Genomic DNA, 17,327 nt, shown 5'->3' on the forward strand with positions numbered 1-17,327 from the left:
TAATAGCTATTTTGCAGACTTGGACAATTCCTATTATTCGGAAGGGATCAACAAATTGGATCAGCGGTGGACGAAGTGCTTAAGTCTAAAAATAGACAATGTCGAAAAATGGAAAAGGTTTACCCGAAACACGTTAGTATTTTTTTATTTTTGCTCGGACTTTTCAAACGCCCCTCGTATCCCCAGTGGCGTCATTCAGCATGCTGAAGACACTCTCCCGACAGCCATTGAGAGAACAGTGTTAACCAACTACAGATTGTGGCACACATTGTAACAAGCGAAGCCTGTCACCTGAGCTCTGTGATTATACTTGGATCACTTCAGACTAGCAGAGAATGTATAGACTACTGCCCTTGCTCACAGAATTTCAACGAAGCTCACAGTCTGCTGCTTTGTCCCTAGAAAATACCGTGGCCCCCAGGTTCTGAATTAAATGGGAGGCTTGAAATAGTCTGTTTAAGTTCTCTGACAAACTAGGCTGCAACTTCCTAGACTTGCAACATAGGGTTGAGAACTATGAGGTCCCCCTAAATGGGTCAGGTGTATCCTACACATCAGAGGCAGTTACTCAGTGGGGTGAAAACAAGTAGCCGGCCGAAGTGGCCGTGCGGTTAAAGGCGCTGCAGTCTGGAACCGCAAGACCGCTCCGGTCGCAGGTTCGAATCCTGCCTCGGGCATGGATGTTTGTGATGTCCTTAGATTAGTTAGGTTTAACTAGTTCTAAGTTCTAGGGGACTAATGACCTCAGCAGTTGAGTCCCATAGTGCTCAGAGCCATTTTTTGAAAACAAGCCTTTTTTTTTAGACTCTCCATTCAATCCAGATAACGATAGCTGAGGGAAATCCAAAAGTCCAGTGTAAGATTCAAGGAAAAGCCCCTACAGATCAGTGTTCACAAAGTCTAGTGGTTGATTGTCGAAGCGTTATCAACGGAGGTTGAAGCGCTCCTAAAGAACAGTGACACTCACATAATACAGGTACGTAAGGCTTACTACGTGGAGCTGGCAGTAGTGAGAGATTAGGGTAGATTTAAGTGCCTACCAGAGCGATAGGGAAATGTGATATGGACATCGTGTAATGGTCGCAGTAGACTAAAGAAACTCAGATCCACCGAGATAGAAATCGAAGCTGCATGTGAGACTAAGTGGGCGAGACTTATTATCAAGGATGGCCGTAAATTACAGTTGGATCATTCTATCGACCACCTGACTCACTTTCTGATGTAACTGAAAACTTTAGAGAAAACGTCAGTTCGCTTGTATGTAAGTACCCCAAGCATAGTTTAATCAATGGAGGAACCATCCAACAAATGATTGTTCTCGTGCCCTTCCTATCTGAGTAGTACAGTGCAGTATTAGTAGATGTAGTCTAGCAACAGGGGTTGTAGAATCAAAAACAGAGTTTAACTGCTTTGGCAGGAAAAGAAACAAGGCAGTTTGTTGCAGTGTACATACTCCAGTCAAGTTGTCACATAGCTCTAATACCTCATAAGTATTTGCTACGCTTCACGAAGGAATTATCCGAAAGGGACGGAAATCGGTAGATGTGATTTACGGTATGTGTACAGACAAAAATGGGATGATTTATTCAAGAGAAAGAGCTTCATAACGCGTTGGTCCACCTATGGCCCTTATGCAGCAGTTATTCGGCCTCGCACTGATTGAGAGAGTTGTTGAATGTCCGACTGAGAGATATCTTGTCACATTCTGTTCAGTTGGCGCGTTAGGTCATCAAAATCCCGACGTGACTGGAGGGCTTTCCCATTAACACTCCTAACGTTCTCAGTTGGGGAGCGATCTGCTGACCTCGCTTGCCAAGGTAGGGTTTGGCGAGCACGATGACAAGCGGTATAAACTCTCGCCGTGTGCGGGTGTGCATTATCTTGCTGAAGTGTAAGCGAAGACGGCTTGCCAAAAAGGGCAACAAAACGGTGCGTAGACTATCGCCTAAAAGTAGACAATGTCGAAAAATAAAAAAGGTTTACCCCAAACACGTTAGTAGTTTTTATTTTTGCACGGACTTCTCAAACGCCCCTCGTAATGTGATGTCACAAGTCTGTTGTGGGGCCCTTATTTCTCGTGGTCCCGCATGCTTAACAAGTGACATAGACCAACGCTTCTGAAGCGGATTCGCCTCTCTGTTACGTATCGATTCGGAGTGTCGCTGGCTGGGTCCCCCGAACAGCTGGGGGTGGCCTGGTCTGCACCGCTGTGCTGTGCAGTCACAGGGAGGCGGGCGCGGGCAAGAACCTGCGTGGGCGGCGGGCAGTAGAGCGCCGCCCCCGCCGCCCACGCACTCGGCTTTCGCCCGCAATGCGGCGCCGGACGTCACTGGCTCTGGGGCGCTGGAGCTCCCAGGGCCGGCATCTCCTAGTTAACCCACCGCCCACACTCTCAAAAGCGGGGACCATCCGTAGACGTCTCCGATGTTCGCGGGTATCCGCAGTAATTGGCCCTAGTATAACGAAATACTGGTTGATCGGAAGATCACACTCATAAAAAAAAAAATATCCAAGTGTTGGGGTTACGCAAAAACATTGAAACACCGCGAGAAATCTATGCTCAAACATAAACACAGATGGTAACCGAACTTGCATCTGTCGCGAAAGCGACCTATGCAGTGGTCTCAGTAGGTTGCAAGTGTTATCTTTTTTTTTCTTCCAAAAACTTAATTTTTTGACAGAATTTTGTAAATAAATGAACATAAAAACAAAACAACTCAGGATATTTTAATTATTATAGTTCCATATGTGTTAAATCTCACACTTGTCATGCTGTGAAAATTTCATGTCTCTACCATCAGTGCCGACCGCGGTGGTCTAGCGGTTCTAGGCGCTCAGTCTGGAACCGCGCGACTGCTACGGTCGCAGGTTCGAATCCTGCCTCGGGCATGGATGTGTCTGATGTCCTTAAGTTAGTTAGGTTTATGTAGTTCTAAGTTCTAGGGGACTGATGACCACAGATGTTAAGTCCCATAGTGCTCAGAGCCATTTGAACTATTCTACCATCAGTACTTTTTTAGAAAATGGGTCATTTATTGGAAAAAATGTAGTTCACAGATACTGACGTTTAAAATTTTTTTATTACAAATTCTTATACAGACGTACATTTTTGCGTCTTTTATGCACTTGAATTGCCCTGGCCCATAGTCTGTGTCTTCTCCAGTGTCACAGCGACCCAGTGCTTGCCTCCATCTTTTCTTTCTTGCTTCTTTTGTCATTTGCTGAGCAGCTAACTCCGCTTCACGTACACGAACCTCATGCAGTTCCCGCAGTCCTTTAGCTGTGTTCTGTCCAAATCTTACCCCTAACTTCTCCAGAACCTTACGTCTTTCATAGTTCCCACCATTAAAAATTATTACACCAACAAATACATTTTCAGGCACACGGCACCTCACAACATTATTGAAGGATTCATTCACATTCTGGGTCTTCTCACGTAAACACTTATTTAGTAGCTCAGGAAAATCTCTGTAAATAAGTTTGATTGCCTCAATTACTGCCAAAGGAAGAGAATGTTTATGTGTAAATTCATGCAGGGTGCCAGAAAATTCAGCTTGGCTATATTTGCACCAAGTGTTTGGTGGAGGTGGACACAAAGCATGACATGGCTTTTCATCGGTTGATATTCGATGAAAGAAAGTGCTCCACACAGCTCTTTTCATCTTCTCTAAATTGTCACAGTTATCTCTAATGGCCTTCCCATAATATTCCTGTAATTCATCAATAACTTTGTCCGTTAGTCTCCCAGCACTTTTATTGTCTTGCCATCAGAAAGTTTTGTGTTACCCAGCTTGGTTTTTAGGTTTATTCGTAATGTTAATTTCTGAGACGTAGCAGCAGGCACAAAACAAAGCAATTCACAGCTCAAATGGTTCAAATGGCTCTAAGCACTATGGACTTAACATCTGAGGTCATCAGTCCCCTAGAACTTAGAAGTACTTCAACCAAACTAATCTAAGGACTTCACACACATCCATGCCGAGGTAGGACTCGAACCTGCGACCGTAGCAGCAGAGCGGTTCCGGGCTGAAGCGCCTAGAACCGCTCGGCCGCAACGGCCGGCTTGCAAGTCTTAGCCATGGTCAGGACGGCATTCTGTGTAGTTGTGAGTGCATTATGTCGGAGCTAAGTGAATTGGAATTGTATGCTCGGTGTTGCCATTACCAAAGTAGCCGAAAAGTTGTGTTTCAAGATCTATACCGTATGTAGGTAAAGCGAAAAAATATTATCCGGCAAAGCTGTCGGCACACGGACCGTGCATTCGAGCGTTGAGTGTGCCGAGTTTCTAACGTCATAGCGTGGAATAGCGCGTTGGGAAGTTCTCCCGAACGTGAAAAGCAATATGTAGCATGTGAGCTATTCTGGTTCAAATGGTTCAAATGGCTCTGAGCACTATGGGACTCAACTGCTGTGGTCATCAGTCCCCTAGAACTTAGAACTACTTAAACCTAACTAACCTAAGGACATCACACACATCCATGCCCGAGGCAGGATTCGAACCTGCGACCGTAGCAGTCGCACGGTTCCGGACTGCGCGCCTAGAACCGCGAGATGACCGCGGCCGGCTGAGCTATTCTGAACGTGCGTCTGAACGTTGATCAGTGAGATGGCAGAATGCCGCCTACGTCACTTTCACGCCATATTCTTTCGGTGCAAAGTTGTTAGGTCCCGTATTGGCTTTCAGTTGAAGACCGTATGTATATACCGGGTGATCAAAAAGACAGTATAAATTTGAAAACTGAATAAATCACGGAATATTGTAGATAGAGAGGTACAAATTGACACACATGCTTGGAATGACATGGGGTTTTATTAGAACCGAAAAAATACAAAAGTTCAGAAAATGTCCCACAGATGGCGCTTCATCTGATCGGAATAGCAATAATTAGCATAACAAAGTAAGACAAAGCAAAGATGATGTTCTTTACAGGAAATGCTCAATATGTCCACCATCATTCCTCAACAATAGCTGTAGTCGAGGAATAATGTTGTGAACAGCACTGTAAAGCATGTCCGGAGTTATGGTGAGGCATGGGCGTCGTATGTTGTCTTTTAGCATCGCTAGAGATGTCGGTCGATCACGATACACTTGAAACTTCAGGTGATCCCAAAGCCAATATTCACACGGACTGAGGTCTGGGGACGTGGAAGCTCAAGCATGACGAAAGTGGCTGCTGAGCACACGATCATCACCAAACGATGCGCGCAAGGGATATTTCACACGGCTAGTAATATGGGGTGGTTCTAATAAAACCCCATGTAATTCCAAACATGTGTGTCAATTTTTACCTCTATCTACATTATTCCGTGGTTTATTAAGTTTTCAAATTTATACTGACTTTTTGATCACCCAGTATATCGTCTCCGAGCACCAGGAATATGAGGAGCTGTCGAAAACACGCCGTTAATTATATGATTCGTTGTAATAAAATAACGAGGAACGTTATATTCGTGGTAAAAGGATTACTGTAACTTGCGTATTATGAGACTATGCCATTTGAAGACAACGGCATGCTGAGGATCCATTAAAAACGCGTTGTTCGTGGTACAGTTTGTCATAATTAAATTTCGGTCAGTAAAACAGCTACCATTAAAGCTTTCAGGACTGGGTGAAAAGCTAGATAAGATCATCGAAGGTTCGTGGTTCAAACATGGTTTAAATGGCTCTAAGCACTATGGGACTTACCATCTGAAGTCATCAGTCCCCTAGACTTGGAACTACGTAAACCCAACTAACCTAAGGACATCACACAGATCCATATCCGAGGCAGGATTCGAACCTGCGACGGTAGCAACCTCGTGGTTCCAGACTGAAGTGCCTAGAACTGTTCGGCCAAAGCGGCAGGCGAAGGTTCGTGCTCAGCATAATGAATAGCATCATAGGTTAGTTATAAAGTTCGTGGTTCGCATCCCACTGCATCCTTTTTTTTTCTAACCTTCTCATTTTTAATACGTTTTGATACTTCCTTATTAATTTGAGATAAATATAAACTATGAGTATTCGAAGTTTTTATTTGTGCATAATACAGACAGGGCAACCTGACTAGCTAGCATGTGCACGAGGAGGAAAGTACGTTTTAATAGAACTAATACAGGAATTTTGCGCCCGTCGATTTCGAAAATAGTGGAATTTACGAGCCAGATACTGCCGATAACTGCCGCTGGAGAGCGTTGCGATCGCGTGTACGACGTTGGGGCCCACGTACCGATGAAGAAGTCGTATCGTTTCTGAACGTTCAGCAGCACGTTGAAATCGGCACGCTCAACGTTCACGTTCGACAACTTAAAGTATCGAAATTCCAAGCGTAAAACATCCGTTTCGGGCAACGGCCTTGCCGCAGTGCATACACCGGTTCCCGTGAGATCACCGAAGTTAAGCGCTGTCGGGCGTGGTCGGCACTTGGATGAGTGACCATCCAGGCCGCCATGCGCTGTTGCCATTTTTCGGGGTGCACGCGGCCTCGTGATGCCAATTGAGGAGCTACTCGACCGAAGAGTAGCGGCTCCGGTCAAGAATACCATAATAACGACCGGGAGAGCGGTGTGCTGACCCCACCCCCCTCCTATCCGCATCCTCCACCGAAGATGACACGGCCGGCCAATGTGGCCGAGCGGTTCTAGGCGCTTCAGTCTGGAACCGCCCGACCGCACCGGTCGCAGGTTCGAATCCTGCCTCGGGCATGGATGTGTGTGATATCCGTAGGTTAGTTAGGTTTAAGTAGTTCTAAGTTCTAGGGGACTGATGACCTCAGATGTTAAGTCTCATAGTGCTCAGAGCCATTTGAGGATGACACGGCGGTCGGATGGTGCCGGTAGGCCACTCGTGGCCTGAAGACGGAGTGCCAACTGAATGTTTGACGTATTGTCTCCTGAAGTATGCGCCGTTCCGTGATATTACGTTCGAGAGACATTCAGTGGTCTGTGTGGATACTGTCTGCAATATGTGTTGCGAAGTAAGACGTTATGCCTGATGCTGTAGTTTTACTGCATCAACGGTGAGAATAAAACTTTTTTCCTCTTTTTATTTTGTAGGATGGGAGACGGATGGGGGGCAGTAATCAGCGAGAAAGATGTTTGAAATTATTAAAATCACTCCACTTCGTAATTACCGCGTTGGCACTGGTACAGCAACAGTAGTAGATCTTTAGATACAGAAAAAAAACAGCCTCGGTTGTGCAAGATAGGTTTATTCAACCTCAACATGTGACGCGTTTCGCCTGTTCTAGGCATCAGCAGGCAATCGAATAAAAACTCGTGCTAATCGTGACAGAGGCGTCGAATGAAATTGAAAGTCCTATAGAATTCGGAGTTGACAGCCATATAGCCACAGTCGATGCTTCATTACAGCACCGATGAAATTCTTCCTACTCGTATTCGAGGCGTCACACGTGATTAAAAAGTCCCAAAGAACTGGGAAGAAACTGTCAGATAGCCACTGCCAACGCTTCTTTATGTCAACCATGAAGGAACAGATAAAATTTGTGTTCGTGGAGCTCTGTCACACACTTTGAGGTTAGCACCACCATTTCCTTCATTACGAGCACACAAAACCCAACGTGACACATTACTGATATCGATACGATCATCACCGTACACAGCTTTCATTCTTCTATGCATTTCAATTGCAGGCAAGTTTCCTGCGGTTAGAAACTTGAATACACCGAGCTGCTTCTCACTACTGACATACACCGAAGAGTCAAAACTTTATGACCACTTCTTTAATAGCGTCTTGTTATACTTTTCAAACACTATACAACAGAGATTCTGCTTGGTATGGATCTACAAATCCTTGAAAGGATTCCTAAGTAAGTGGCACCAATTGTCTACGCAAAGGTCAAGCAATTCCCACAAATTGTGAGGTAATGGTTTACAGGCACGCAGCTGGCGCCCGATGTGTGGTTCCGTGGGTACAGATCAGGCATATTTGCTGGCCAAGACATCACTCTCAAATCTTGCATCATGGACAGTTATCCTGCTGGAAGATGTCATACCGTAGGGAGAGACTTCAAGCATGCAGCGATGCACGTGGTCCGCATTAATGTTGACGCAGTTCACTGTTGTCAGAATGCCTTCGAGTACTACCACAGATCCCCTGGAAGCCCAACACATTGTACCCCACGGCATAATTCAGCCCTCATTCATCTGCCTGGCGCTGTGGCGTGGTGCGTGTTTTGTGCAGCCATTCACCTGGACGGCAGCGTGTAAGGACCCAAACACCGACCTGGTGTAACAAGAAATGAGATTCATTCCACAGGCGACACCTTTTTATTCATCCACAGGGAACACTCAGTGATGCTGTGCCCACTGCAATCTACATCTACATCCATACTCCGCAAGCCACCTGACGATGTGTGGCGGAGGGTACGTTGGGTACCTCTATCGGTTCTCCCTTCTATTCCAGTCTCGTATTGTTCGTGGAAAGAAGGATTGACGGTATGCCTCTGTGTGGGCTCTAATCTCTCTGATTTTATCCTCATGGTCTCTTCGCGAGATATACGTAGGAGGGAGCAATATACTGCTTGACTCTTCGGTGAAGGTATGTTCTCGAAACTTTGACAAAAGCCCGTACCGAGTTACTGAGCGTCTCTTCTGCAGAGTATTCCACTGGAGTTTATCTATCATCTCCGTAACGCTTTCGCGATTACTAAATGATCCTGCAACGAAGCGCGCTGCTCTCCGTTGGATCTTCTCTATATCTTCTATCAACCCTATCTGGTACGGATCCCACACCGATGCATACAAGCAGTGGGGAACAAGTGTACTGTAACCTACTTCCTCTGTTTTCGGATTGCATTTCCTTGGGATCCTTACAATGACTCTCAGTCTGGCATCTGCTTTACCGACGACCAACTTTATATGATCATTTTAAATCACTCCTAATGCCTACTCCCAGGTAATTTATGAAATTAACTGCTTCCAGTTGCTGACCTGCTATATTGTAGCTAAATGATAAGGGATCTATCTTTCTATGTATTCGCAGCACATTACACTTGTCTACATTGAGATTGAATTGCCATTCCTTGCACCATGCGTCAATTCGCTGCAGATCCTCCTGCATTTCAGTACAATTTTCCATTGTTACAACCTCTCGATACACCACAGCATCATCTGCAAAAAGCCTCAGTGAACTTCCGATGTTATCCACCAGGTCATTTATGTATATTGTGAATAGCAACGGTCCTATGACACTCCCCTGCGGCACACCTGAAATCATTCTTACTTCGGAAGACTTCTCTCCATTGAGAATGACATGCTGCTTTCTGTTATCTAGGGACTCTTCAATCCAATCACAGAATTGGTCTGATAGTCCATATGCTCTTACTTTGTTCATTAAATGACTGTGGGGAACTGTATGGAACGCCTTGCGGAAGTCAAGAAACACGGCATCTACCTGGGAACCAGTGTCTATGGCCCTCTGAGTCTCGTGGACGAATACCGCGGGCTGAGTTTCACACGATCGGCTTTTTCGAAACCCATGCTGATTCCTACAGAGTAGATTTCTAGTCTCCGGAAACTGAAGATGTCGTTGTGTCAACTCTGGAGCACTTAGTAGTCCGCTGATATGAAGCTCCATGTCGAACAATGGCGTTTGAACGGTGTGCTCCGAAACACATGTGCCTGCACCAGCATTGTACTCTGTCTTCATATCTGCCACAGATCGCTGCCTATACTGGATTATTCAGTGAGGATCTCCCGACCTCTTCGTTTTCTGATGAGACGTGGTTATTCAATACCATACGGCCAGTCGTTATTTCACCATTCTTCAACCACTTTAGGTGCTCACGACAGCAATACGCCAACAGGCGACCAATTTCGCCTGTTTCAGAGATTCTCGTTTCCAATCACAGCGTGACAACAATGTGGCCTTTTTCAAAACCGCTTATATCAGTCGTAGAGTAAATATCTCTGGAGTGAGCATTCACATGCGCAGAACAGATTTTGTGTCGTCAACATACATTGCCGGCCTGGTCACGTGTTCTCGGGACGTCGTGTATTTGTCCGTATAGCTCCCTGTATATTTCGAATGTCACTATATCCCTAGTACAGACGGATTCTTTTCGTACGTGTCGTGGATTATTTATACATGTTGCGCAGACATTTTAACAGTATCCATTTGATACCGGGAATAAACCAGCTACGTAACTTTTAAGGGCAAGTGATATTACATCCTGCTTCTTTGCGATAGGTGTCACAGTTGAGATGCACTCGATTTTTTGTAGTTTTCGGTATGATACGGCACTTTATAGTATTACAGAGCCTGACGTACATTTTTGCACTGATAGTCTTGCAAAACGAATTGACAGTACGCTAGTACTTTTGCAAGTGTCCGAAAAACACCGAATTTGTCACACATTAGCGATTATATCCCTGCTAATTCGTCCTTTTCTTGCTGCTTTTTTTGCGTATTTATTTTCTCATTTTTGCGACCTAAAGCACAATTTTTCTTACTGGTGACACTTTGAAGTATTTATTTAACGCTTTTTACGTACTTGCTCCCAGTTTATTAAATAAATAGTAGACTGAGTAATCTATATACGTAATCGACAAGTCACTGATAAATGCATGGAGGATAGTATTTGCTGAAACAACTAACCACAACCTTTCCTGTTCCACTAGCAAATTTACGAGAGGAAGCGAATGTTAAAGCTTTTGTACGAGCCGTAATATCTATTATATAGTCATAAAATCGTAGAAAAATAGGTATACAGACTCAAGCCTTAATTACAATGCGTCTCGAAATTTTTAACATATACAGTGTCTCTTACTAATATGGTAACAATAATTAGAGCTAAATGGTATGTACCCATGAAAAGTTACTATCCCTCCTTTCACATATTTTTCTTTGCATCCGTAGCAACAACAGTAATTCACCATCGCTATTACGCTATCAACAAACGGTGAAACACAACAAAAACTCTTGATATTATGAACTTCAAACGCTGCGTAAAGCACACACGCACATCGAAGTCCCGAGAACACGTGACAATCCTGATTTAATGTTGACAACATGCGCAGAACGCAATGCTCACTCCAGAGATACTTACTTCATGATATCAGTGGATTTCCGGATTTGCGGCGCGTGTCTTTGCTATCCTGACTGCCCATTTGCCTCTCTTCCGCTTCAATTCTTTCCTTACTGCGTCACGTGCCCGCAGCAGCTTGCGGTGGGCAGTGGTTATAATGTTTTGGCTCATCAGTGTAGGTACGTTCCACACCGCCGTGTTACACTCTACAATTCGGAGCTCCACAGCGGTAGAAGATCGTAAATTGCGTCAGTCAAGCAAGAGCGTTCTCCGAATAACATGCATCACATGTGATACTTGAAGCAATATTGAGACCAGAATAAAGAAAATTCGGAGGCTTTACTTTACAGCACGCCCTCGTATGAAACGTAGAACTTTGCTTCCCTCGTGGAAAATTTTCTGCGGACGTCCACGAGGCCAGCTGTCAGTTCCGATGTTGACGGACCTCGACCGTGCCGGTCCGCGACACGAAAGCTCGCTCACTTGTGGCCAGCCAGGCTAGGCTAACGGATCTGACCTCGGGCTGCGGTGTCGCTTTTCGCGTAGCCCTGACCCAGTTGGGGCGCCTTAACAAGGGCCTCTCTGTGCGCCTGACGTCTGCGTAACCGCAGGTATCTGTCTGCCAGCCGCGCTGTCTGCCCTACCTCTGTCTGTGCTCTACACACAAACACACACAGAACTTCAGAAGTACCGACCCAGTACGGCTGTGTACCTGGGCACTGCATTCGATTGGTGAGAAGGTACATTTATGGCACAACTTGACTAAAACAAGGGCTCGGTTAACACGACACATGCTACAGCATTTTTGAGAGGTCTGTCGCATTAGACTTTGCACTAAAGTCAAATACAACAACAACAACAACAACAACTGTAAAGTGTGGTGTCACCGCCAGACACCACACTTGCTAGGTGGTAGCCTTTAAATCGGCCCCGGTCCGTTAGTTTACGTCGGACCCGCGTGTCGCCACTATCAGTGATTACAGACCGAGCGCCGCCACACGGCAGGTCTACGAGGTGCATTCAAGTTCTAAGGCCTCCGATTTTTTTTTCTAATTAACTACTCACCCGAAATCGATGAAACTGGCGTTACTTCTCGACGTAATCGCCTTGCAGACGTACACATTTTTCACAACGCTGACGCCATGATTCCATGGCAGCGGCGAAGGCTTCTTTAGGAATCTGTTTTGACCACTGGAAAATCGCTGAGGCAATAGCAGCACGGCTGGTGAATGTGCGGCCACGGAGAGTGTCTTTCATTGTTGGAAAAAGCCAAAAGTCACTAGGAGCCAGGTCAGGTGAGTAGGGAGCTTGAGGAATCACTTCAAAGTTGTTATCACGAAGAAACTGTTGCGTAACGTTAGCTCGATGTGCGGGTACGTTGTCTCGGTGAAACAGCACACGCGCAGCCCTTCCCGGACGTTTTTGTTGCAGTGCAGGAAGGAATTTGTTCTTCAAAACATTTTCGTAGGATGCACCTGTTACCGTAGTGCCCTTTGGAACGCAATGGGTAAGGATTACGCCCTCGCTGTCCCAGAACATGGACACCATCATTTTTTCAGCACTGGCGGTTACCCGAAATTTTTTTGGTGGCGGTGAATCTGTGTGCTTCCATTGAGCTGACTGGCGCTTTGTTCCTGGATTGAAAAATGGCATCCACGTCTCATCCATTGTCACAACCGACGAAAAGAAAGTCCCATTCATACTGTCGTTGCGCGTCAACAATGCTTGGCAACATGCCACACGGGCAGCCGTGTGGTCGTCCGTCAGCATTCGTGGCACCCACCTGGATGACACTTTTCGCATTTTCAGGTCGTCATGCAGGATTGTGTGCACAGAACCCACAGAAATGCCAACTCTGGAGGCGATCTGTTCAACAGTCATTCGGCGATCCCCCAAAACAATTCTCTCCACTTTCTCGATCATGTCGTCAGACCGGCTTGTGCGAGCCCGAGGTTGTTTTGGTTTGTTGTCACACGATGTTCTGCCTTCATTAAACTGTCGCACCCACGAACGCACTTTAGACACATGCAAAACGCCATCACCACATGTCTCCAACTGTCGATGAATTTCAATTGGTTTCACACTACGCAAATTCAGAAAACGAATGATTGCACACTGTTCAAGTAAGTAAAACGTCGCCATTTTAAGTATTTAAAACAGTTCTCATTCTCGCCGCTGGCGGTAAAATTCCATCTGCCGTATGGTGCTGCCATCTCTGGGACGTATTGACAATGAACGCGGCCTCAGTTTAAAACAATGCGCATGTTTCTATCTCTTTCCAGTCTGGAGAAAAAAAATCGGAAGCCTTAGAACTTGAATGCACCTCATAGTGAGACTCCCTAGCACTCGTCCCAGTTGTACAGCCGACTTTGCTAGCGATGGTTCACTGGCTACATACGCTCTCATTTGCAGAGACGATACTTTAGCATAGCCTTCAGCTACGTCATTTGCTACGACCTAGCAAGGCGTCATATTCAGTTACTATTGATATTGATATTGTGAATCATGTACCTTCGAGAGCGACTTCATCATTAATGGATTAAAGTTAAGTATCAAACTAATTACGTCCGCTTTCTAAATTCTAATTCCTAGTCATGTTCCAGACCTCACGTCAGTATAGTTCTTTCCTCCTCACGCCAGCCTGCGTGAGCTAAAACGCGTGCATTTCGGCCTCCACTAGTAACACTGTGTTGGCTCTTCTGCCAACACAACATAAAGTTCTCAAATGTTTTCTGCTATTCTAAATACACTGAAGAGCCAAAAAAACTGGTACACCTGCGTAATATCGTGTAGGGCCCCCGCGAGCACGCAGAAGTGCCGCAACACGACGTGGAGTGGACTCGACTAATGTCTGAAGTAGTGCTGAAGGGAATTAACACCATGAATCCTGCAGGGCTGTCCATAAATCCTTAAGAGTACGAGTGGGTAGAGATCTCTTTTGAATAGCACGTTGCAAGGCATCTCACATACACTCAATAATTTTTATGTCTGCGGAATTTGACGGCCAGGGGAAGTGTTTAAACTCAGGAAAGTGTTCCTGGAGCCACTCTGTAGCAATTATGGATGTGTGGGGCGTCGCATTGCCCTGTTGGAATTGTCCAAGTCCGTGGTAGTGGACAATGGACATGAATGGATGCAGGTGATCAGACAGGATGCTTACGTTCGTGTCACCTGTCAGAGTGTTATCTAGACGTATCAGGGGTCCCATATCACTCCAACTGGACACTTTCCACACCATTACAGAGCCTCCACCAGCTTGAACAGTACCCTACCAGATGCAGGATCCATGGATTCATGAAACTGTCTCCATACCCTTACACGCTCATCCGCACGAGACTCATCCGACCAGACAACATGTTCCTAATCATCGACAGTCCAATGTCGGTGTTGACGGGCCCAGGCGAGGCGTAAAGCTTCGTGTCGTGCAGTCATCAAGGGTACACCAGTGGGCATTTGGCTCCGAAAGCCCATATCGATGATTTTTCGTTGAATGATTCGCACACTGACACTTGTTGATGGCCCAGCACTGAAATCTGCAGCAATTTGGGGAAGGGTTGCACTTCTGTCACGTTGAACCATTCTCTTCAGTTGTCGTTGGTCCCGTTCTTCCAGGATCCTTTTCCGGCCGCACCGACGTCGGAGGTTTGATGTTTCAGCGGATTCGTGATAATCATGGTACACTCGTGACATTGTCGTACGGGAAATTACCCTCTTTATCGCTACCTCGGATATGAAAGAGAGAGGGGGAGGAATAGATGGGCATGGCGAGGGAGGGGGAGGAAATGGACTAACAGAAGATCCGTGCAACGCCTGGTACTCAGCCTTTCATGAATTTCATCTTGATACCTGTAGATGTTCCTGGGAAAAACGGGTCCTAACAGACATACGAACAATAAATGCCATATTTTTTGTGTTATATAATAACAAATTAACCATTTTCAGATTTTTTTCCCCTTTGTATTATGAAACCGTGGTCCTCGCTACATTTCATGGTTCTAGGTCAATGGGAAGTACCCCGTGATGAGTGAGTTTGAGAGTCTCAAAATACGTCACGTAAATGGCCGTATCTTTTGACTGCATTGGCTTAGAACCTTGAGTATTTTACGCTAGGGACTGTAGACTTTAATGATGTTGTTGTCTTGATTCCGAAGACTGGTTTGATTCAGCTCTCCGTGCTACTCTATCCTGTACAAGCTTCTTCATCTCTGAGTAACAACTGCAACCTGAATCTGTTTAGTGTATTCATCTCTTGGTCTCCCTCTACGATTTTTATCCTCCACGCTTCCTTCCAGTACTAAACTGGTGATCCCTTGATGCCTCAGAATGTGTCCTACCAACCGAGCCCTTCTTCTAGTCAGGCTGTGCCACAAATATCTCTGCTTCCCAGTTCCATTCAGTATCTCCTCATTTCACAAGCTGCGACATCGTCGCGAAAAAACAGTATATGTAATAAGTTTCCTTTAATTTACGTCTATTGTCACAAACTGTAGATTACCGGTTTCGGTCTTTAATGACCATCATCAGATCTGCAGCAAATGGGAAAAACATAAATACACTCGCAAACTGTGTACAGAACAATATATAGACCATAATGAAAAGTAGTACTGACAAAATTTACATTTGTGCGCTTTAAATATGAAGAGGCATACCTGTTTCATAAAAACAAAGTCCTAATGTACTGCAGCCATAGTGGCATCGTCAAATGATAAATATGGAATCAGCGTTATCATCGTCAAATACATATGGATAACATCACATGCACAAGTCATGTTGTCAGTAGTACTTCTGTTTAAAACAAGCTGCCGTACAGTAGCCACAATATGTTTGTGTTGTAAGTTCACCATATGTCGCTAATGTCGGGATACACTACTTTTCAATAATTAATTGAAACAGCGAAAATAAAGGGGGATACAATAGTTGAAGTCTATAATATATAACATATAAAAGGCATTACAGTAATAAAAAGCAATAAAATAAAGAACACGACAAAAGTAATATTGTTAAAAAGAGGAAGAGTTATATAACAGTGGTTGACATGTGCTCTAGTGCCAATGTTGTAGATAATGCCATAAATATTAAACACCGTTGATAGTGTACCGGGTAATATTAAATAACCATAAAACAAATCGCTAAAGGAGCCGCAAAAGAAAGAAAACATAGTGCTGTTAGCGCTAACGCCAGAATTCCGCACAGGCGGAAAGTAGTTGGGGGAACGTGACCGGCAGAGGACCCCTGCTACCTTGCGGTACTCCGTTGCAAGAAAAGAATGATGAAATTCCGTAACTGTGGACGATCCACATTATCTGATTAATGTAGTCTATGAAATGAATAGAGAAGGAACGAGAACACACTAGAGTCATGCGTAAAATGTGTGAAAACGAAGTAAATATGTGATGCACTCAATACTATGTGAACTTATCAACACACTATATAGCAGAGGCGTGCTGTGATTAGCGTACCCCCCCACCCTCTGGTTTCCTCCTTCCGCTCCACCCCCCACCCATTGCCGCGCCTCTATCGCTGTATCCCTCCCTCTCCTCACCTCCACCTTCACACCCTCCATCTCCTTCATCAGGGCAATTTCCAAAACCTCCCCCTCCCGGATGACGAACTTCGCCGTGACATATACCCTTCCTTCCATCTATAACCTGGCCTTGTCCTCCCCCCCCCCTCCCCAGGGCCCCTTTTTCCTCTTCCCTCCTTCTCCCAGAGCGGATTTTCCTCCTTCCCCCCCCCCTCCCCTGAGACCCTGCACCCCTTACTTGCCTCTTTCCTTCCTACATCCCTCCCTACCTGGCCCTCCTCAGCGCGCCCCCCGCTTTTCTCCTCTCCCTCATCTCCTTGCGCCTGGCAGATCCTTTGTTTTGATCATCGTCAGTGTGCCACATCAGTGTTGTGTTTAGTGCTGTTTCCCTGTGTGTCAAGAGGTGTGATTTTAATTGTGTACTGCCTTGAGGTTCGCCGTCAGTATTTGTTATGTGCTACGCCATCCGTCGATACCTTTTATGCTCCAGTCATACTGTGCCTTGTGTTCTTTTAATTGTCGCAGTGTGTGGCTTTTTGTATGTGCTACTTTTAACCAGTTTTTTATCTCCATTTTACAGTCACCCCGTTTTTTTTGTCTATTGCCTTCCATGATGTTCCCCCTTTTTTTTATATCTATGTTCACCATATTCTGTCCTTTGTTATTTTTTTAAATGTCTTCTATTGTTTGTTCTATGTCTTTCGGCTGAAGAGCAGCGCATATGCTGCTGCCAGCCCGCCCCGATGGGGAATTGAAATACAATAAAGAAAAAAAAAGAT

The 17,327-nt window shown here is 45.3% G+C and overlaps 1 protein-coding gene and 1 pseudogene across 1 annotated transcript in view; both read left to right on the top strand.

The window, feature by feature from the left end:
• The window catches only part of LOC124716995 (RAC serine/threonine-protein kinase), a 694,752-nt gene that overhangs the window by 168,989 nt on the left and 508,436 nt on the right, over positions 1-17,327 (top strand). The window lies entirely within an intron of this gene.
• Positions 6,323-6,440, top strand: LOC124717607 (annotated as a pseudogene).

This window comes from Schistocerca piceifrons, chromosome 9 (genome assembly GCF_021461385.2).
Source record: "Schistocerca piceifrons isolate TAMUIC-IGC-003096 chromosome 9, iqSchPice1.1, whole genome shotgun sequence".
NCBI classification, from domain to species: domain Eukaryota; kingdom Metazoa; phylum Arthropoda; class Insecta; order Orthoptera; family Acrididae; genus Schistocerca; species Schistocerca piceifrons.